This window comes from Schistocerca nitens, chromosome 7 (assembly GCF_023898315.1).
Source record: "Schistocerca nitens isolate TAMUIC-IGC-003100 chromosome 7, iqSchNite1.1, whole genome shotgun sequence".
Classification (NCBI taxonomy): domain Eukaryota; kingdom Metazoa; phylum Arthropoda; class Insecta; order Orthoptera; family Acrididae; genus Schistocerca; species Schistocerca nitens.
Window position 1 is genome coordinate 449,338,995 of NC_064620.1, and position 22,693 is coordinate 449,361,687.

Below are 22,693 nucleotides of genomic sequence, written 5' to 3' on the forward strand. Positions count from 1 at the left end.
GCTGCAGACGCACCTCTGTGACGCGCAGCGAATTGAAATCGTGACAGCAGCCACCGCCGACTCCGTACCACCTGCTCCGGCAGCGCTCTCTGATTAATCTTTAATTTAATTAAAGATTAATGCCGGGGCTGCGACACGCCCGTTCTGAAGTTGTTGTTTGGTAATTAGTTTGCACCGGGAAGCCTCGCAGAGCGCTACCGCACTATCGACCGGATGCCGAGATCTGGAGTTGATTCCGGACGGCCCTCTCTGAAAGCACGCCATTACGTGTCTGCGTTTGTATTAACGGAAACCACCTCTCGCTTTAGGGCAGATTTGCCACCTTGCCATCGACCTTCTTCCCCGTTCCATTCGTGGGGACTTGCGTCTGTCTTCTCTATCTCCGCAATCGTCGTTCTTTGGCAGCGTGTATCAACCTCTGTTAACCACAGATTTTCTTTTAGTGCCAGTTCCCCAACGTCCATATAACTTTTGTGGAGTCCATATAACTTCTTTTTGTCGCTCTTCTCTTTGCCTCTATATTTCCTTCAACATACTGCTGCAGCATCTATATTACTACATGAAATACATTCGCAATTGCGAACACAACCATCAGCAACGGAATGACGACAATGAAAATTTGTGCCGCGCCGGGATTCGAACTCAGATTTTCCTCTTTACCCGAGCGGTCACCTTAATCGTTTTGGCTATGCTTGTACGACTCACCCGACCAGACCCGAGCTTCCGTATTTCGTCGATCTCGCTTCACAAGCTTATTCCTACACACGTTATGTAATTCCTATACAGGGAAGGACATTTTAATTTGGAAGTCGCTGCCTGGTTATCGGCGGATAAACACGATACTGTAGTGCCTGTGTTGTTAATAAGAACGATGTGCAATGTTCTTTGGTAGAGTTATCAGGCCCGCATCTCGTGGTAGTGCGGTAGCGTTCTCGCTTCCCACGCCCGGGTTCCCGGGTTCGATTCCCGGTGGGGTCAGGAATTTTCTCTGGCTCGTGATGGCTGGGTGTTGTGTGCTGTCCTTAGGTTAGTTAGGTTTAAGTAGTTCTAAGTTCTAGGGGACTTACGACCACAGCAGTTGAGTCCCATAGTGCTCAGAGCCATTTGAACCATTTTTTAGAGTTATCCGGATTTAGTTCAAACCGAGTAAGGAATTGCAGTCTTCATTTTTATTCAGGTTGTGCGATAACGGTATTTTCTTCTCGATTCAATTCAGTAAGTTTTCATTAGTTGCCTCATCTCCTCTACTTGTTGCTAATGATGAAACTGTCTGTGCTGGTTAAGGGGAGTGTACCTGCATGATATTGTACTCATCACTGTCATAAGATGATGATGATGATGAAGTCCCATACTCCTTGACAGAGCGGAGGGGACGATGCTGTACTAGGCAAGGTCCTAGCGGAGGTGATTTGCCATTGCCTTCCTCCGACCGTAGTGAGCATGAATGATGATGATGAAGACGACACAACAACACCCAGCCATCTCGAGGCAGCGGAAAATCCCTGACCCCGCAGGGAATCGAACCCGGGACCCCGTGCTCCTGAAGCGAGAACGCTACCACGAGACCACGAGCTGCTGACTGTCCTAAGAGAAAGCCAAATAAAAAAAAGACAGACGTAAAAAAGTAAGTAAACTGTGCACGCCCGACTAGCCACGCTGTCTAACGCGCTGCTTCCCGAGCGGGAAGGCGTGCCGATCTCCGGCACGAATCCGCCCGGCGGATTAGTGTTAAGGTCCCGTGTGCCGGCCAGCCTGTGGATGGTTTATACGACTGTTTTCCATCTACCTCGGAGAATGCGGGCTGGTTGCCCTTATTCCGCCTCAGTTACACTATGTCGGCGATTGCTGCGCAAACACTGTCTCCACGTACGCGTACACCATCATTACCACGCAAACATTTGGGATTACACTTGTCTGGTATGAGACGTTCCCCCGGGAGGGGGGAGGGGGGGGGGGGGTCCGCTGGAGGCCGAACCGCAGAATAAGCACTGCAATAACCCAGGGTTCGGTGTGGGGCGGCGGTGAGGTAGGTGGACTGCTGTGGCCGGTTGTGAGATTATGAACCACTGAGGGCTACGGCGGGACAAAGCCTCTCCGACGTTTCTAGGTCCCCGGTTTAATACGCAAGTAAACTGTTGATTGTTTTAAAAGTAATCCCGATAATTGTTAATGCATTTATCCCATTGTCAGACGAAATGGCCAATGTCTTCATGGAATAATGTTTGCGGTTGCCTTTGGAACCGTGGTCGTACCTTTGCGTGGATACAGGGTGTTTCAAAAATGACCGGTATATTTGAAACGGCAATAAAAACTAAACGAGCAGCGATAGAAATACACCGTTTGTTGCAATATGCTTGGGACAACAGTACATTTTCAGGCGGACAAACTTTCGAAATTACAGTAGTTACAATTTTCAACAACAGATGGCGCTGCAAGTGATGTGAAAGATATAGAAGACAACGCAGTCTGTGGGTGCGCCATTCTGTACGTCGTCTTTCTGCTGTAAGCGTGTGCTGTTCACAACGTGCAAGTGTGCTGTAGACAACATGGTTTATTCCTTAGAACAGAGGATTTTTCTGGTGTTGGAATTCCACCGCCTAGAACACAGTGTTGTTGCATCAAGACGAACTTTTCAACGGAGGTTTAATGTAACCAAAGGACCGAAAAGCGATGCAATAAAGGATCTGTTTGAAAAATTTCAACGGACTGGGAACGTGACGGATGAACGTGCTGGAAAGGTAGGACGACCGCGTACGGCAACCACAGAGGGCAACGCGCAGCTAGTGCAGCAGGTGATCCAACCGCGTCCTCGGGTTTCCGTTCGCCGTGTTGCAGCTGCGGTCCAAATGACGCCAACGTCCACGTATCGTCTCATGCGCCAGAGTTTACACCTCTATCCATACAAAATTCAAACGCGGCAACCCCTCAGCGCCGCTACCATTGCTGCACGAGAGACATTCGCTAACGATATAGTGCACAGGATTGATGACGGCGATATGCATGTGGGCAGCATTTGGTTTACTGACGAAGCTTATTTTTACCTGGACGGCTTCGTCAATAAACAGAACTGGCGCATATGGGGAACCGAAAAGCCCCATGTTGGAGTCCCATCGTCCTTGCATCCTCAAAAAGTACTGGTCTGGGCCGCCATTTCTTCCAAAGCAATCATTGGCCCATTTTTCAGATCCGAAACGATTACTGCATCACGCTATCTGGACATTCTTCGTGAATTTGTGGCGGTACAAACTGCCTTAGACGACACTGCGAACACCTCGTGGTTTATGCAAGATGGTGCCCGGCCACATCGCACGGCCGACGTATTTAATTTCCTGAATGAATATTTCGATGATCGTGTGATTGCTTTGGGCTATCCGAAACATACAGGAGGCGGCGTGGATTGGCCTCGCTATTCGCCAGACATGAACCCCTGTGACTTCTTTCTGTGGGGACACTTGAAAGACCAGGTGTACCGCCAGAATCCAGAAACAATTGAACAGCTGAAGCAGTACATCTCATCTGCATGTGAAGCCATTCCGCCAGACACGTTGTCAAAGGTTTCGGGTAATTTCATTCAGAGACTACGCCATATTATTGCTACGCATGGTGGATATGTGGAAAATATCGTACTATAGAGTTTCCCAGACCGCAGCGCCATCTGTTGTTGAAAATTGTAACTACTGTAATTTCGAAAGTTTGTCTGCCTGAAAATGTACTGTTGTCCCAAGCATATTGCAACAAACGGTGTATTTCTATCGCTGCTCGTTTAGTTTTTATTGCCGTTTCAAATATACCGGTCATTTTTGAAACACCCTGTATGTTGCCAAGATTATTTCGACCACGTTGTGGAAGTTCCGCTGGGAGGTCCTTATACATCTTCCATACAGTTCCGAACTCTTCCCATGCGAACCGAGCGAGGTGGCTCAGTGCTTAGCACACTGGACTCGCATTCGGGAGGACGACGGTTCAATCCCGTCTCCGGCCATCCTGATTTAGGTTTTCCGTGATTTCCCTAAATCGCTTCAGGCAAATGCCGGGATGGTTCCTTTGAAAGGGCACGGCCATTTCCTTCCCCATCCTTCCCTCACCCGAGCTTGCGCTCCGTCTCTAATGACCTCGTTGTCGACGGGACGTTAAACACTAATCTCCTCCTCCTCCTCTTCCCATGCGATTTTCATATTTTTGGAGCCCTGAAGGAAGACATTGGTGGCCGTCGATTTGATTCCGGCGAAGAGATGCACGCCTGGGTACAACTGCAAGTATTTTTCCAAGAAGGCAGCGACTGTCTTGTCTCACAGTTACGGCGATTACTTTTGAAATAATAAACATGCTTTCTTCCATCTGTCTTGCTTTCATTTGTCTGCCCCTTATACATGCTTTGTGACTGAAGCAGTTGTTTACATTGAAGACTAGGGAAAGGATAAGCTATTCGCACGCTCAGTGTCACCTATCCAGAGGAGAAAACATGAGTTTCGAAGATAAACAACAGTGTTAGCTTCGATGCATTTTAGCGGGAAAGAAAGCCCGAATGCCACCGACCATCGCGACACGAAGAGACATTGCCGCTTCCACTTTTCGTGCAAAATGCGTACAATCGCCGTAGCGTGAGCGTTGAAAAATGCACCTACGTCAACAATAGGAGCGCGCCATGCTCTCGGACGAACGTTACGTTATCTACGCTAGGGACGTTATTTACAGAGGTATCGTAGCAACAAGAGGTAAACACGTTGCTGGCAGCTGGCCGCTGTGCGGCGTAATTGCGACCACAGTGCAGAGTCAACAGTGACGATTGCCAACCGCGCCAAGTCAATCGACCACGCGGAACCCACACTGCGGTTGGCGAGCCCTTATTATTAATTCAGAGGAGTCGCATGCGAAACCGAAAGCAGCTTATAACGGCCCACTCGCACTCATACGCTCAGCGGTCATCGGAATTCATTTCGCTGCGTTTCCTAGCGGTAGTCGATTCAATCGGTTCACGTTCGATATTTGATTTAAGTAGAATGTGTTAGTCGATTCAGTCGGTTCGGGTTCGATATTTAATTTAGGTATAAACGCGCAAAAGTGTCTATTACACTGAACACTACACTAACGGCTATGGTAGTGCATACGAGGTGCGGCTAGAAAAAAACCGGACTGATGCTGGAAAAAACATTTATTTACAATTATTTACAATTTCATGTTATCTCCTTCAATGTACTCTCCTCCTCGGTCTCTACACCGCTCCATACGAATTTTCCACTGTTCATAGCAATGCTGCAGATCATTTTCGGTAAGTCCATACATTACTTCCGTCGCTTTTTCTTTTACTGCTTCAACAGTCTCAAATCTAGTTCCTTTCAAAGCTGACTTGACTTTAGGGAAAAGAAAAAAGTCACAGGGGGCCAAATCAGGTGAGTAGGGTGGATGATCTAAGATGGGAATGTTGTGTTTTGCCAAAAACGTCTTCACTGACAACGCACTGTGAGCTGGGGCATTGTCTTGGTGAAGGATCCATGACTTTTTTCTCCACAAATCGTTCCGTTTTCTCCGTACTCGCTCACGTAGGGTAGCCAGGACGCTAATGTAGTAATGCTGATTCACTGTTTGTCCCTCTGGTACCCAATCAATGTGCACAATCCCTTTGATGTCAAAAAAAACAATCATCATTGCCTTGAATTTCGATTTTGACATTCGTGCTTTTTTTGTCGTGGAGAACCAGGAGTTTTCCAATGCATCGATTGGCGTTTAGTTTCGGGATCGTAAGTAAAAAACCACGATTCATCGCAAGTAATAACATTTTGTAAGAAGGTGGGATCACTTTCAATGTTTTCCAGGATGTCACAACAAATCATTCTTCGGCGTTCCTTCTGTTCAATTGTGAGACACTTTGGAACCATTTTTGAACACACTTTGTTCATGTTGAAACTTTCATGATGAATCTGCCTAACACTTTCCTTGTCAACTCCTGTTAACTCAGACACTGCTCTGATTGTTAAACGGCGATCTTGTCGAACAAGTTTACCGATTTTTTCAATGTTTGCATCAGTTTTTTCTGACAATGGTCTGCCAGTGCGAGTGTCATCACTGGTGTCTTCGCGGCCATCTTTAAATCGTTTAAACCACTCAAACACTTGTGTTCGCGATAAACAATCATCGCCGTACACTTGTTGTAACATTACAAACGTTTCACTAGCAGATTTTCCTAGTTTGAAACAAAATTTGATGTTAACACGCTGTTCTTTCTGTACACTCAACATTTTCCGACGCATAGACAAAACGTCAACTACTTAAAACAGACGCCACGGGCAGACTGAGTGCAGGAGGCAGATGAAACTCGAGCAGTAGGCGGAGCGAGAGTCACGTGACAGGCCACGCGACTTTCAGCCTTATTGCATTCGTTTTATTGTTTCACCAGTACTAGTCCGGTTTTTTTCTATCCACACCTCGTATATGTGGCGATTGATTTCAGGCTCGCGTTAAAGAGGCAAAAATTGGTACCCGATGGATGAGAGAGATGGTGTAACATATCGTGCCGGTCTAACATACACAGTGGCAATAGTCACTGCTTTAATATAAATGCATAGTGTCCGTTCTTTCGGATATGTCAGAAAGAACAGACACGATGCATTTATACAGGGTGGCGCAGGGAAACGGGAAATTTCGAAATAACGTCATTCCCATGAATAAATTCATAAAACTAGTAATTTATTAACGAAAGTGAATGTATTCAGTATGCCATTATTCAGTATGTCTTTACAATCAAAATGTCCAAAAGTGTCTCTTTACTTTTTAAAGATGACATCGGAAAGATGTGCTCCCATTCGGCGTTCACACTCTACCAGCCTATTATGAAAACTCTGGAATGCGCGGTGTAGCAAATCTTGGGGAATGGCAGTGATTTCGTTTTCAATGTTTTCCTTCAGTTCATGGATTGTTGCAGGACGTGTAGGGTACACCTTGCCTTTAAGATATCCCCACAGGAAGAAGTCGCACACACTAAGATCAGGGGATCTCGCAGGCCATGCAATGTCACCGTTACGTCTTCCAAACAATTGAAGATCTGCTGCCATCGATTGTCGAGCAGTGTGTGACGTGGCTCCGTCCTGCTGAAACCACATGTTTTCGACGTTAAGATTAAGCTCGTAAAGTCTCGGTGTAAAGAATGTTTGAAGCATTTCAACATATCGAGCGGATGTTACTGTCACTGCACTACCATCCTCACGTTCAAAAAAATAAGGGCCGATAACACCATGATATGATACAGCACACCATATTGTGACCTAGGCGCTATGTAGTGGTCGCTGGTGAAACTCATAAGGATTGTCCTGTGCCCAATAACGAAAATTCTGTTTGTTCACGAATCCGTTCAGCTGGAAATGGGCTTCGTCTGATATCCATTAAGTTACCAAGGAAATTCGCGTCCTCGATTTTAGCTAATATCTGGCTACTAGACTCCATACGTGACGCTGGGTCTCGTTCATGTAAGTGTTGCACAATCTGCAACTTATAGGGATGGAAGTCTAATTCGTGCAGTATTCTTTGTAAGCTTCGTCGCTTAATCCCTAGCGAAGATGCATGCTGTCGAACGGAGCGGCGAGGACTTCTCTCGATTGCAGCTGCAATGTTCTCTGGGGTACGTACCGCTGGAATGCCACCTGGAGGTTTCTTTTTCAAGGCAGATCCTGTTTCTTCAAAATTACGCACCCACGTTGTAATCGCATGCGCAGATAGGACACGTCCATGACGTCCAAGCTGGTAATGCTGTCGAAATGTTCTTCAAATGGTTCAAATGGCTCTGAGCACTATGCGACTCAACTTCTGAGGTCATCAGTCGCCTAGAACTTAGAACTAATTAAACCTAACTAACCTAAGGACATCACACACATCCATGCCCGAGGCAGGATTCGAACCTGCGACCGTAGCGGTCACGCGGTTCCAGACTGAAGCGCCTTTAACCGCACGGCCACACCGGCCGGCCGAAATGTTCTCTGCGCGGCAGTCGCACTATCACCATTTTTGTAAAACGCTCTCACAGTCCACACCAGTCCAATTCTCCATGATTACTAAATGGCAATGCGTTCACATCAATTGTGCAAAGTTTCGAACATCTGCCGGCGCTACAGTGCTGCCAACTGTAACGTTCAAAATTCCCGTTCCCCTGCGCCACCCTGTATAACTGATTCGCCTGGGTGGGCCATGAAACCGCCACGTTCAGTGCGAATGCACTGTTATTGTACGTTCGACCTCTTGCGAGAATGAAACAGGCAGAGAGAGGGAGAAAAAGAAAATCTCATTTACTGAATAGCAAGACAAGGTGGTAGAATATACTTAGATGTCACATATTCACTAAACTGTAGCAGTAAAGTATAGGTGTGTAATTACAGAACATATACCTTCATTAAGAGTCATATCGCCAGGACTTCGATGCACAGCCAACACTCCGGCTGTGTCTGGAAGTTAAACAGTAACGTAAGACAATAAACGAGGGAATAGTGTCGAGAACCTTAAGGAACCGTAATACCGAACACGAATCCTAATAAAACCTTTCGTACTTCCCTAGCGGATGGTGAAATAAATCCACCTTTCCAGAACACCTTAAAAGACAATTTCGGCTGGCCCTGAGGAAATTAACGTCGTAAAGGAACCCGTTAAGACCCTCTCGCTGTCTTTTTATTGTTACTAATTTTTTTTTCTTCCCACTGCCAGCTCGTAGGGCGAGATTGCTCTGACAGTATAAAAAAAAAATTCGGCAGTAGAGGAGGAGGGGAATTCTGTGGAGTCGAAGGGGTATACTGCGTTGGGGATGAGGACAGTAGGCCCGTAGATTTCCGTTTCTCTGTGGAGTCAGCGGATATCGGATATCGTCGGAGTTTTCCGGCGGAAATATCTCGCTACCGCCGAGCAAAAGGGAAAGGGTAGCGTTATTATTTGTACCGCTGGCCGGTCGCGCGGCAGCGCTTGCAGAAACCAGGTCACCAACTGCACCGTATCTCAGACAATCGCACAGCAACCGTTTAAGACATCGCTGGAGCAGAGAGTAAGTTTGGAGTTTGAACATTTGTTGCTGACTGTTTAAAACAACTGTAATACTTATTACTCTAGTAACAACATACTGGGTAAATTTTTCTCTTTTAAATATTTTATAACTGTTTATATTTAACAGTAATTTTGCCTTTAGGAACTATCTAGATTACTGAACCCATCTGTAGTGCGGGGGCTGCCACAAATGATTCATTCGTTTTCAAAGTTCTATATATTCCAAAGTATTACGCATACAAATATGACTTATGCATAGCTAGAACTCACCGAGTTTCCATTGTGCCCACCAGTTGGCGTTACGAGTGCCGTTCCTTGACAAAATGGTTTCAAACCAAGAAACTAGTTTTTTGTATTGGAATATGCGAGATTTTTATCCGTTACACCAATTAAACGTGCATTCAGAAGGAATTGTGGAAAAGAACCATCATGTAAACAGAGCACTTTGCGTTGGTATCGTTAATTTAGGGGCACTGGCTGCCGGTCGACAAAGTGCGCCAGATGCAGCTGTGGAGAGTGTGAGGGAAAGTTTCGTATGAAGTCCTAAAAACTAAACGGTCCACAAAACCACGAACTTGGAATACCGCAGCAAAATGTGGGGAAATTTTGCGACGGTGGTTACATTGCAAACCGTACCCTCTGCAGCTCGTGCAGCAATTAAAACCGGAAGATTATGGCAGGTGCCCCTAATTTTGCACCACAATGCAGAGAGCACTTGAGAATGAACATTTCACTTCCAATTTCATATTCAACAACGAAGCAATTTACATCTCCCTGGGAAGATTCATAGCCACAATGTGACACTGTGGGGCGCTGAACATGATCATGAAATTGTCGCGCATTAACGAGATTCGCCAGGACGTTAATTTTTTCTGTGTAGCGTCACTGACGAACTTGTAAGTGGCGTTTTCCTTCTGCGACAAAGCTGTGACGGAGACCTCTTATCGTTATCTTATATGTTGCAGTTGAGGTTGTTTCCACAACTGACTGCCGAATCTGAGAATTCCATGTTCCATCAAGACGGGGCACCCGCTCATTCACTGATGTATAGATATACACGTCGTTCCCTAAACGACGAACTTCCGCATCGGTTGACTGGGCGTAGCAGTGCAAATGGTATGGCTCTGTTCCCTTGGCCCACTACGTTGCCTGATCTAATGCTCTGCGAGTTTTTCCTTTGGCGGACCGTGTTTACGTATCCGCCACTGCCAAGAATAATGGATCAGTGGTGCTGTTGTGATGACAATTGGTAGGATGTTGCTGCTTGAGATACGAAACGAACTGGAGTACCACGTGGACGTGTGTCGTTTGATCAGAGGAGCTTCGCAAACAAGTGAATCATTTGTAGTAGCCACATATATCTGTCAAATGCGATCAAGATATTTATGAATGAAAGAGTGTATGATATTGTTTAGTCGATAACAGTGATAGAGAGAGGGATAAACCCGGTTCCGCCGTATGGCCTACTCATCTTGAACAGCACCAAAAGCGCTGCCGAATATTATGGCGCCATCAGATGGACGGATGTTAATGTGTCACACTCGCTCATTCTATGGGACACACGTCGAAATTTAGAAATGAGCTACAACATTGGCGTAACATCTCGAACTGTGCCTCATCATCTCTCCTCTCATTTCTGGCCTAATATAGGTGATTAAAATTGTTTCCACCAGCAAGATTCGAACCAGCTGCTATTGCGTGGAGTGCCACAGTACCAAGTGTTAGCAGGGCGGGTTCTATGGCGAGTGTAAAAACCGAAAATGCTAGTTCGGTTGTAATAACACAGTGACAGATCACCTGCAAAGCAAAGACCAGCTCCAAACAAATCAGGAAGGGAGTTAAACAGGAGCTAGACTTCCCAGATTCGAAGGGTGGAAGTGGGGCGTGGGAAGTTACTGAGAAGGTGATGTACTTTCGGTTGCCTATATTAAGGCGAGTTAAATATTTCCCGGGCCAGTTTTGTTTTGCCCACACTGTACAATACTTGGCTTGGACCAGACAACTGTCTTTGCTTTAGGTGTAATTTCGCTGTTTCCGTGAGCGATTTCTGTAACACGTAATTCGATGGACAGAAACTCGACCTGCAGCCGCTAGATTCCGGTCATGATTATGCCGTTTTAAGAGAGTGTGCTGAAAAGTAATACCTACGAATTTTCAGTATGGAAACTCTTTAAAGCTTTTTAAATAAAACAAGCTTTATTATTCGTCCTGGCGACGAACACGTTTCTCCCAACGATAGGCCAGTTTGTTGATACCGTCACTGAAGAATGTCTGCTTTTGTTGAAGGACCCGCAACACCTCTGCTTGCACCGATTCGTCACTATCAAAGTGAAGTAATAGAAGGTGTTCTTTACATTTTGGAAACAGATGAAAATCGGATGAGACCAACTCGGTATAGGATGGAGGGTGATCGAATACAGTGAATCCAAGGCGTCGGACTGTTGCACACGTCGCTATGTGTGTGTGCGGTCTCGCGTTGTCATGCTGAAAGACAGGGTGCTCCATGTGTGGGCGAACTCTTCGAATTCGGAACTCGATTACAGCACGCTATTTCTCACGCACCGACATAGTTGCATTACATAGCATCGTCTTACACGCTGCAATTCGCCGCGCGGGATTAGCCGAGCGGTCGGGGGCGGCGCAGTCATGGACTGTGCGGCTGGTCCCGGCGGAGGTTCGAGTCCTTCCTCGGGCATGGGTGTGTGTGTGTGTGTTTGTCCTTAGGATAATTTAGGTTAAGTAGTGTGTAAGGTTAGGGACTAATGACCTTAGTACTTAAGTCCCATAAGATTTCACACACATTTGAACATTTGATTTGAACACGCTGCAGTTCGGAGCCCTCTAGTGGCAGAGTGAATAACAAAGATATAGAATGTTAACGTTTGTTTTATTCAAGAGTTTTCGCATAAAAAATTCGGATATGTTACTTCTTTGCATGCCCTCGTAAACTGCATCACCTCTCTGGTGGCGCCTGTTACGGTAAACGCGAAGGGAATTCTCCGCTTCAGACCGCTCAACAGGTGTGTAATGTTCTTGTAATGACTGGCCAGGTGCAAAGCGCTACTGCCTATACGTACACCACCGGTGCCTGTTCTGCCGATTGTGCACTTGAATGGGAGCATTCGAAATAGCGTTGCTGAAAAGCTACGTTCTGTTAGGCTTCCACGAAAAGAAGAAAAACCTCGGCCGTTCCCTCGAGATATTCTACGCGGAAGTAACACTTGCAATTGATCAGTTTGCTGTATGTGCCTTTCTTAACACCAAAACTGAGAATGCAACTGGAAAGGGGCGTAATTGAGAGAAGGTTAGAAAAAATAATTCAACAAGCACATTTCCCACGATCGTCTAAATGCGACAGATTTATACCAAATGAATGACAAAAAAGTTGAATTGTGAAAATGACGAAAAAGATTTCTTCTTTTCCGTAATTCCTTTAACTGGTTCGATGGGTCTTCGTACGCCCTGCCTATTTGTTCATCTCCTCGTGTTCCAGCCTTTATCACCCTTTCTCAGCTAGTTTTTGTCAATCCACCATTCACTATGCGTTCTTACGAACTAGCCACGCAAGTCTATAGCTCATTCTAGGATTTTTCCCTACTGTTTTTGTCCCGTCAAGATTAACACGTTTAATTTTGTGCCGTACGTGTCCATTCAGTTTTTACAGCCATCTCTAAAAATACACTTCAAAATTTTCAAAACTCTTCTCTGGCCTTATTTCCTCCTTTCGTTCCGCTTCCGTACTGTCGCTGAAACCGTAAAGTTGCCCACACTTCTTCTACATTTGTTGCCCATTTCTACATCCACATCTACATCGAGAACAGGTTTCCCATGCTGTTCCAGGCCGGTCTTTATATCAGTTTCTCTTTCTGTTGTTGAAATCCATTGTTGTTCTGAAGTTCCCGAATTATTTCAACACTTCTATGATTTTCCTAATTTCTCTATTTCTTCGGTTCAACTTTATCGTATCAATAATTTTCCTGAGTCTTCCTTAATTACAAAACATGTCCTCAGTACGAAGAGCTCGATATCAGGGCTCATTCTAGCAATAGATGACTGTAATAAACAATCGCAGTTAGTCATTAGATTGTGATCATTACCGGTTAATAAACAGTGTGTAATGAATTCAGACTACAGGTGCTGGAGCAAGATTTGCTAAAGTTATACTACTAGATCCGTCGTATACATCGCGTAGCGGCCATCAGAGCAAGATGGGAACGATCACATAGATAATGTTGTTGGTAGAGCAAACCAAAGAATGCGATTCATTGGCAGAACACGTAGATGATGCAACAGGTCTACTAAAGAGCCTGCTTACACCCGCTTGTCAGCCCTATTCTGGAGTATTGCTGTGCGGTGTGGGATCCGCGTCAGGTGGGACTGACGGATGACATCGTAAAAGTACAAAGAAGGGCAGCTCGTTTTGTACTATTGCGAAATAGGAGAGATAGTGAATTGGAATGGCAATCATTAAAACAAAAGCGTTTTTCGTTGCGATGGGATCTTCTCATAAAATTTCATTCACCAGTTTTCTCTTCCGATTGCGAAAACATTCTGTTGGCACCCACCTGCATAGGGAGAAATGATCATCACGATAAAATAAGAGAAATCAGGGCTCGCACAGAAAAATTTAAGTGCTCGTTTTTCCCGCGTGCCGTTAGAGAGTGGAACGGTAGAGAGACAGCCTGAAGGTGGTTCATTGAACCATCTGCCAGGCACTTAATTGTGAATAGCAGAGTAATCACGTAGATGTAGATGTAGATAACTGAGATTAACCCATACCGGAGAGTGAGACAGTCATCTTTAAATGAGCGAATGTAATAGGATACATGGTGACTTCTCCTTGATACACTGGACATTGCTTTGTGCAAGCATATTTGTAGATGTCGTCTACTGTTACGCTGCGTCAGAAAATTTTTATGCGTCTTATTCCAATATTTATTATTTTTCAAAAGAACGACACGGTATTTGCTGAGATTATTAAAAGCACAGGCTGCACACAGTAAATAGTACCGCTCCCTCTATTGTCTACTGACACTCCTGATGATGGGACACGTGAATAGTTAGCGAAAGCTCGAGATTTTACCGTGATTGGACGTGGACTGACAATCGGCAGAATTGTATCCGTGCTCTTTTTTTGGGAAAGTAAAATGAATGCTGCTGTATTACAAAAAGTGTCACTACAGTCAGTATTTGACGTACTAGGTCGCGCCATTATTGTTGTGAATAGGAAAAAAAATCAGCAGCTATTGGCGGTGGCGGTACGGGCGCATTAGTGTGCAGACGATGCAAAAGTGGTGCGCGCTACAGCTTAAGAGGATTTGGGTCGCGGCGGCGGTCGATCCGCGCCGCGCAGCGCAGCGTAGCGTTGCGAGACGCGCCAATTTGTGGTCGACCACGCTAATGAAAACCCCCGCCGCCGAGTTGCGAGCAGGGCGGCTGTCTGCCCGCCACTCCGCCAGGAAAGTAGCACGGTGCTGTCTCCGTCATCCACTGTGCGAGCACCGCGCAGCAGTTGCCTGCGACCGGAGCACTTGTTACCGCGTCACCAAACAACTGCCAGTGTTTTCTTGCTTTTTTATCTTAAAGTTTCAGATGGTTATTACACGACTAGCCTTCTCTCCTGGCTTGGCCCGCCTATGCGTTCGACACGTATATTGAACACACCTCCTCCTCCCCCTCCTCTCTATGTTTGTCCACCTCATCCTCCCACCTCCATCTGTCCTTCTCCCCACTCTGCCTCTTCATCTCCTCCTGCCCATCTTTGTCCACTGTATCTTCCTACCGATACCTCCGACGGTATCCTCCTCCCTGCCGGCCGCGGTGGTCTAGCGGTTCTAGGCGCGCAGTCCGCAACCGCGCAACTGCTACGGTCGCAGGTTCGAATCCTGCCTCGGGCATGGATGTGTGTGATGTCCTTAGATTAGTTCGGTTTAAGTATTTCTAAGTCCTAGGGGACTGGTGACTTCAGATGTTGAGTCCAATACTGCTCAGAGCCATTTGAACCATTTTGAACTGATGGCTCTCGATCTTCCTCCATAATCGAGTCCATCAACATGAGGTGGCAGATATGAGGTAGCCAAGGGGGTGGAAACGTGGGTTCTACTATGCCAAGACTGCTTGGTAGGTACAACAGAAAAACACAATTAATTAGCAGGAGTACAATATAAGAAGGTACACTACTGGACATTAAAATTGCTACACAACGAAGATGGCGTGCTACTGACGCGAAATTTAACCGACAGGAAGAAGATGCTGTGATATGCAAATGATTAGCTTTTCAGAGCATTCGCACAAGGTTGGCGCCGGTGGCGGCACCTACAACGTGCTGACATGAGGAAAGTTTCCAACCGATTTCTCATACACAAACAGCAGCTGACCGGGGTTGCCTGGTGAAACGTTGTTGTGATATCTCGTGTAAGGAGGAGAAATGCGTACCATCACGTTCCGACTTTGATAATTGTCCGATATGGAATCGGTGGGTTCAGGAGGGTAATACGGTACACCATGCTGGATCCCAAAGGCCTCGTATCACTAGCAGTCGAGATGACAGGCATCTTATCCGCATGGCTGTAACGGATCGTGCAGCCACGTCTCGATCCCTGAATCAACAGTTGGGGACGTTTGAAAAACAACAACCATCTGCACGAACAGTTCGACGGCGTCTCCAGCAGCTCGGCTAGGAGACCATGGCTGCGGTTACTCTTGACGCAGCATCACAGACAGGAGCGCCCGATGGTGTACTCAACGAAGAACCTGGTTGGACGAATGGCAAAAGGTCATTTTTTGGGATGAATCCAGGTTCTGTTTACAGCATCATGATGGTCGCATCCGTGTTTGGCGACATCGCGGTGAACGCACATTGGAAGCGTGTATTCCTCATCGCCATACTGGCGTAGCATCCGGCGTGATGGTATGGGGGGCCATTGGTTACACGTTTCGGTCACCTCTTGTTCGCATTGACGGCACTTTGAACAGTGGACGTTACATTTCAGATGTGTTACGACCCGTGGCTCTACCCTTCATTCGATCCCTGAGAAACCCTACATTTCCGCAGGATAATGCACGACCGCATGTTGCAGGTTCTGTACGGGCCTCTCTGGATACAGTAAATGTTCGACTGCTGCCCTGGCCAGCACATTCTCCAGATCTCTCACTAACTGAAAACGTCTGGTCAATGGTGGCCGAGCAACTGGCTCGTCACAATACGTCAGACACTACTCTTGATGAACTGTGGTATCGTGTTGAAGCTGCATGGGTAGCTGCACCTGCACACGCCATCCAAGCTCTGTTTGACTCAATGCCCAGGCGGATCAAGGCCGTTATTACGGCCAGAGTTGGTTGTTCTGGGTACTGATTTCTCAGGATCTATGCACCCAAATCGCGTGAAAATTTAATCACATGTCAGTTGTAGTATAATATATTTGATATTTTTCCAATGAATACTCGTCTATCATCTGCCTTTTTCTTGATGTAGCAATTTTAATGGCCAGTAGTGTATTTATTTCTTAACTTTGCTGTAGTCCATGACCAGTTGGTTGACAATTATAAAAGACGCGACTGGACTAAGCGTCTGTAGAATGACATAATTTACAAGTCACAAATCTTGCAGTGACGAATTAATCTCTCGTAATCTTGAATGTCGAATCCGAGGAATTTGAAGACTAACTTGGAACGTAGCTAACAAAGACTTGATGGCAGCAATGACTGAGCTGCAGACGATGACTAACATCGACGCTGGCTGACCACTGAGCGCGGCTACGAACTGTAGACTGGGATAACTGCACTACTCTCCTGCTGCACATGAAGTGGCCTCGAGGCGAACGCTAGTACTGCGCCGTTCTTCTGTTCCGTTTATCGAGAGAATCGTGTCCGGCGGATCGATCTATTAGGCGGCGGTGTCGTCGTATGACTGACGACATCACATTTGCCTTATGCATTTCCCCCTTCTCCCACTCTCTGTCCATTTTCTCCTCCCCCTCGCTCCATCCACGACCTTCTTTATTCATCTATCGAATCATCAGTCTTCTGACTGGGGCCACGACGAATTCCCCTCCTGTGCCGAGCTCTTCATCTCAAGAAACACTTTCCACCTCAGTTATTGCCGGCCGCGGTGGCCGAGCGGTTCTAGGTGCTTCAGTCCGGAACGCGCTGCTGCTACAGTCGCAGGTTCGAATCCTGCCTCGGGCATGGATGTGTGTGATGTCCTTAGGTTAGTTAGGTTGAAGTAGTTCTATGTTCTAGGGGACTGATGACCTCAGACGTTAAGTTCCATATTGCTCAGAGTCATTTGAACCATTTTGAACCACAATTATTTCCTGAATGTATTCCATTCTCTGTCTTCCTCTGCAGTTTCTACCCTCTACAGCTCCCTCTGTTACCATGGAAGCTATTCCCTGATCTCTTAACAGATGTCGTATCATCCTGTCTGTTGTCCACACCGACATCTGAGTGGTCAGCGTGACGAATTGTCGTCCTACGAGCCCGGGTTCGATTCCCGGCGGGGTCAGGGATTTTCTCTGCCTCGTGATGACTGGGTGTTGTGTGATGTCCTTAGGTTAGTTAGGTTTAAGTAGTTCTAAGTTCTAGGGGACTGATGACCATAGATGTTAAGTCCCATAGTGCTCAGAGCCATTTGAACACTATTAAGGTAAATACATTGTTTGTTCTCTATCAAAATCTTTCATTTGCTAACTATGCCTATCAGTAGTTAGTGCCTTCAATAGTTAGAATATTTTATTTAGGTGGCAGTAGTGGCGCTGGCTGTATTGCAGTAGTTCGAGTAACGAAGATTTTTGTGAGGTAAGTGATTTGTGAAAGGTATAGGTTAATGTTAGTCAGGGCCATTCTTTTTTAGGGATTATTGAAAGTCAGACTGCGTTGCGCTAAAAATATTGTGTGTCAGTTTAAGCACAGTCATTTATAATTTTTCTAAGCGGACGTTTCAACTCTTCTGTAGCACCACATCTCAAATGGTTCGGATCTCTTCTCTTTCCCACATTCCACGTTTCACTACCACATTCGACTGCGCTCCAAATGTAATTCGCAGAAATTTCTTCCTCAAATTAAAGCCTATGTGTGATACTAGTAGACTTCTCTTGGCCAAGAACGCTCTGCTTTTCTGTGCTAATTTGGCCCGTCAAAATAAATTGTTAACAGTAAAGGTCCTGTGACATTACATTCCGGTACGGTCGAAGTCACTTTGACGTCCGAAGACCGTTGTGAGCGACATGTACTCGTTAGGCATGGCAGATATACGTCTTTAGTATTTTGTTGTAGGACTGAAGGCAGTGTTGGGAGCTCCTTTGTGCTGGTCGTGCAGCCGGCGCCACGCTGCGCACGAGGCAGTTGGCGCCTTTCCCAGAGCAGTGACTGTGAAGTGCACTCTCCAGGGTCACCTTACCTGCAACTCTCAGCCGGCTGCGACAACACACGAGCTGTCGCCCACACATTCAGAGCTGTGACGAAACTCCTCGCTGGTCTTCTGGAGTGAGAATTCACCTTTCTTCGCGACTTTTTTCACGGGACAGAGATGGCTATTATGCCCATAAATCATCTTACAACTTCAGGCTTTCGTAATGTTAATATTGGCGATCTAATAGATGACGATCAGTATGGCTCTAGGAAAGGTAAAGGCATCGGAGGCATTCCTGACGGCGTCCTTGATGTTGTTGTTGTTGTGGTGGTCTTCAGTCCAGAGAGTGGTTTGATGCAGCTCTCCATGCTACTCTATCCTGTGCAAGCTCCTTCATCTCCCAGTACCTACTGCAACCTACATCCTTCTGAATCTGTTTAGTGTATTCATCTCTTTGTCTCCCTCTACGATTTTTACCCTCCGCGCTGCCCTCGAATACTAAATTGGTGATCCCTTGATGCCTCATAATATGTCCTACCAACCGATCCCTTCTTCTAGTCAAGTTGTGCCACAAATTTCTCTTCTCCCCAATCCTATTCAATACCTCCTCATTAGATATGTGATCTACCCATCTAACCTTCAGCATTCTTCTGTAGCACCACATTTCGAAAGCTTGTATTTATTCTTGTTTAAACTATTTATCGTCCACGTTTCACTTCCATACATGGCTACACTCCATACAAATACTTTCAGAAAAGTCTTCCTGACACTTAAATCTATAGCCGATGTTAACAGATTTCTCTTCTTCAGAAACGCTTTCCTTGATAATGGAAGAAAAATCAAGACACGTTCACAGGGTTTGTCGACCTGGAACAAGCGCCCGGCCGCGCGAGGTGGTGCAGTGGTGAGCACACTGGACTCGCATTCGGGAGGGCGATGGTTCAAACCCGTCTCCAGCCAACCTGATTTAGGTTTTTCATGATTTCCCTAAATCGTTCTAGGCAAATGCTGGGATGGTTCCTTTGAAAGAGGACGGCGGGTTTCCTTCCCCATTCTTCCCTAATCCGAGCTTGTGCTCCGTCTCTAATGACCTCGTTGTCGACGGGATGTTAAACATTAATCTCCTCCAAGCGTCCGACAATATGAAATGGTGCAAGATGCTCGAAATTCTGAGAAAAATAACTGTGGTGAAATACGGGCAGTATGCAATGTGTACAATAACCAGGAAGAAAAATAAGAATGTAAGGCGAAGAACGATGTGTTCGGATTAAAAAGGATGTAAGGCAGGGATGCAGTATTTACTTTTGTATCCCGCCTGGAAGGCGGCGCCTGGGTCTGCTCCTGAAAACTGAAAGGTTGGCCGAATGAAGGAAGCTACTAGGAGCAGGTGAGGTAAAACACGTCGGCACTGCATGTAAGTAAAAGTGGTTTACTGGTGCATGAATATATACAGAGGCATACATAACTTTGTACGTAGGTGCGAAGCCTTAAACCCGTCGTAAGTAGAGCAAAGTCTCTATATGAAGCGAAGTGTCCTGGCCGTCTGCTCTTGATCGAATGGACTCAATCTGGAGCGGAGCTCTTAGATCTCCACAGCGCCGGCTAGAGGGCGCTGTCGTCGGTGTCGGTGTCGTAGTGCCAACCTAAGAACTTGTACCTACGCCGTGGCATCGTAGCTATCGATACCACATTTACATAGAAGAAGGGATGACGGAGACACAAGAGAGGTTCAAGAGGGGAATAAAATTCAGAGTAAAATGATATCAAGGAGATCAAAGATTCGCTGATCACATTGTTGTCCTCAGTGAAAGTGAAAAATTACGGGATATGTTGAACGGAATGAACAGTCTAATGAGTATGAAATACGGATTGAGAGTAAACTGAAGAAAGACGAAAGTAATCAGAAGCAGCAGAAATGACAATAGCGAGAAACATCCACATCAAAACTGCTGACCCCGAAGTACACGAAGTTAAGGAATACTGCTGCCTCAGAAGCAATTTAACGCATGACGGAGGAATCAAAGAGGACGTAAAAAGCAGACTAGCATTCGCAAATAAAAAGCAGACTAGCATTCGCAAAAAGGGCGTTCCTAGCCATGAGACGTGTACAGATATCAAACATTCGCCTTAATAAGAGGAAGAAATTTCTCAGAATGGACATTTGTAAGACAGCATTATGCGCTGGTGATCATGGACTGTAGGTAACTGGAAACAGAAGAGAATTGAAGCATTTCAGATGTGGTATAAAGACGAAAGTTGAAAATTAGATGACTGACAAGTAAGGGACGAGGAGGGCATCAGAATCGGCGAAGAAAGGAACATTTGGAAAAACACTGACAAGAACAAAGGACAGGATGAAAGGACATGTGTTAAGATATAAGGGAATAACCTTTTTTGCTACTAGACGGAGAGTAGAGGGTAAGAAGACAGAAGAAGGAACACAGAGATTGGAATTAATCCAGCGAATAACTGACTTCGAAGAATGCAAGTGCTATTACGAAATGAAGAGGCTGAAGCAAGAGGGAGTTCGTGGCGGGTCGCTTCAAATTACTCAGATGACTTATGAGTAAAAAAAAAATTTAGTATTATACTGATGTTAAGCTTTGATCTACCCGAAGGTTAGTTTGAACACCACAACACTTTACTATGCGTGGTTCTAATGTAGGTGGAGAGAGTTGCCATCCTCTGGCTTTTAGACTGACTTACCCAACCAGTCATAGGGGGAGCTACAATTCGACGTAGACTCCAATCTGTGGTGCAACTCGGCGTTTTCCACATAACAAACACTGCCGGAGATGAAGTGGTAAGTGCCACCGTGCTACACTAAAACATTTTACTAAACAATCCAAAAACACTACGTCGCTCAAGGAATGAAACGTTCCCAGGGATTGAATAAATGCGTAAGTCCTTCCTGTTTCCTAGAATACTCGTCGAACAGACACGCAAAACTGTAGAATTATGTCGCTGACATCAGTATGCTGTCGAATACTGGAGCACGTTTTATGCACCCGTATTATGACAATTCTAAGACATGGAAAATCTCCTCTGTGTGTATCAACGTGGATCCCGAAAACAACGATCGTGTGAAACTCAGTTTGCTGTGTTCATGCACGAGACCTAAAATATCGTGGGCCAGGTTGATGCCGTGCTCCTTGACGTCTAGAAGACGTTCGATACAAAGTTTCTGATGGCGCTGAGCCACAGTTATGCAACACCTTTTAAAAGAATAAAGCGCCATTTGACTGCGTATTGTTATATTTATCTACTGTACTAACCACATTTCCGCTTTTATTCCGTTCTCAAGTACAATGCTAAAGGTTGTTAGACCATTATTAAGTCATATTTGTCAAGACAGTCCAAAAAAAGGTAAATAAGGGTAACACGTGTCTTTAAGATGTAACTGTCAAAAAATGGGAACTCTTAGAAGACACGATAAATACAGAAGTATCACAGATATAAGTTTCCTACTTATCCCTTCCACTAACTAGTTAGTGGACTGCCTTGATAAATTCGACTTAACAATGGTTCAAAATGGTTCAAATGGCTCTGAGCACTATGGGACTTAACATCTGTGGTCATCAGTCCCCTAGAACTTAGAACTCCTTAAACCTAACTAACCTAAGGACATCACACACATCCATTCCCGAGGCAGGATTCGAACCTGCGACCGTAGCAGTCGCGCAGTTCCGGACTGAGCGCCTAGAACCGCTAGACCACCGCGGCCGGCTTAACAATGGTCTAACAACTTATCATTGTACTTGGTAATGGCATAAAAGCCGAAATCTGGATAGTACAATAGATAAATGTAATAACAGTCAAACGGTGGTTTATTTTTTTAAAAACGTTTGATATGCTTGCGCAGGTTCGCTTAAGGAACAAAACAGGAGCGCATGGAATATCAGATCTGCTTTCTAATTGGACTGAAGGGTTCCTAATAAACTTGATATCATTCTTAAGCAAGGGTACCACAGGGGAGTGTTACAGGATCACAACTTTTCATAATATATGTATACAGGGGTCACAGGAAGACTGGTCAATATTGAGATGTATGCCAAGAGATATCTTTCGAAGCAAAATAGTACACATGGACTCTAAAATGCATAACTTAACATCTATGAGTATGTGTTCAGTACACAAGATGCTCATAGCTCTTGAGGATGCACTTTAGAAACCACGTTTATTGAACATTTTTCCTTGCTTTGGTCCATAATACCGAGTCGAAAGTATGGAAAGCAAAAAGCTTGCATTAGAAGAGATTTGTCTCACAGTATCGAAAATGAAGAAATGCTCATAGCTCTTAAGGCATGCGTTTTAGAGTCTATGTTT

The 22,693-nt window shown here is 45.5% G+C and overlaps 1 non-coding gene across 1 annotated transcript; it reads left to right on the forward strand.

Moving 5' to 3' along the window:
- Positions 1 to 19,249: 19,249 nt before the first annotated feature.
- Trnaa-cgc (transfer RNA alanine (anticodon CGC)) lies at positions 19,250 to 19,327 on the forward strand. Its single transcript has one exon. It is a non-coding gene; the product is annotated as a tRNA-Ala (tRNA).
- The last annotated feature ends 3,366 nt before the right edge of the window (positions 19,328 to 22,693 follow it).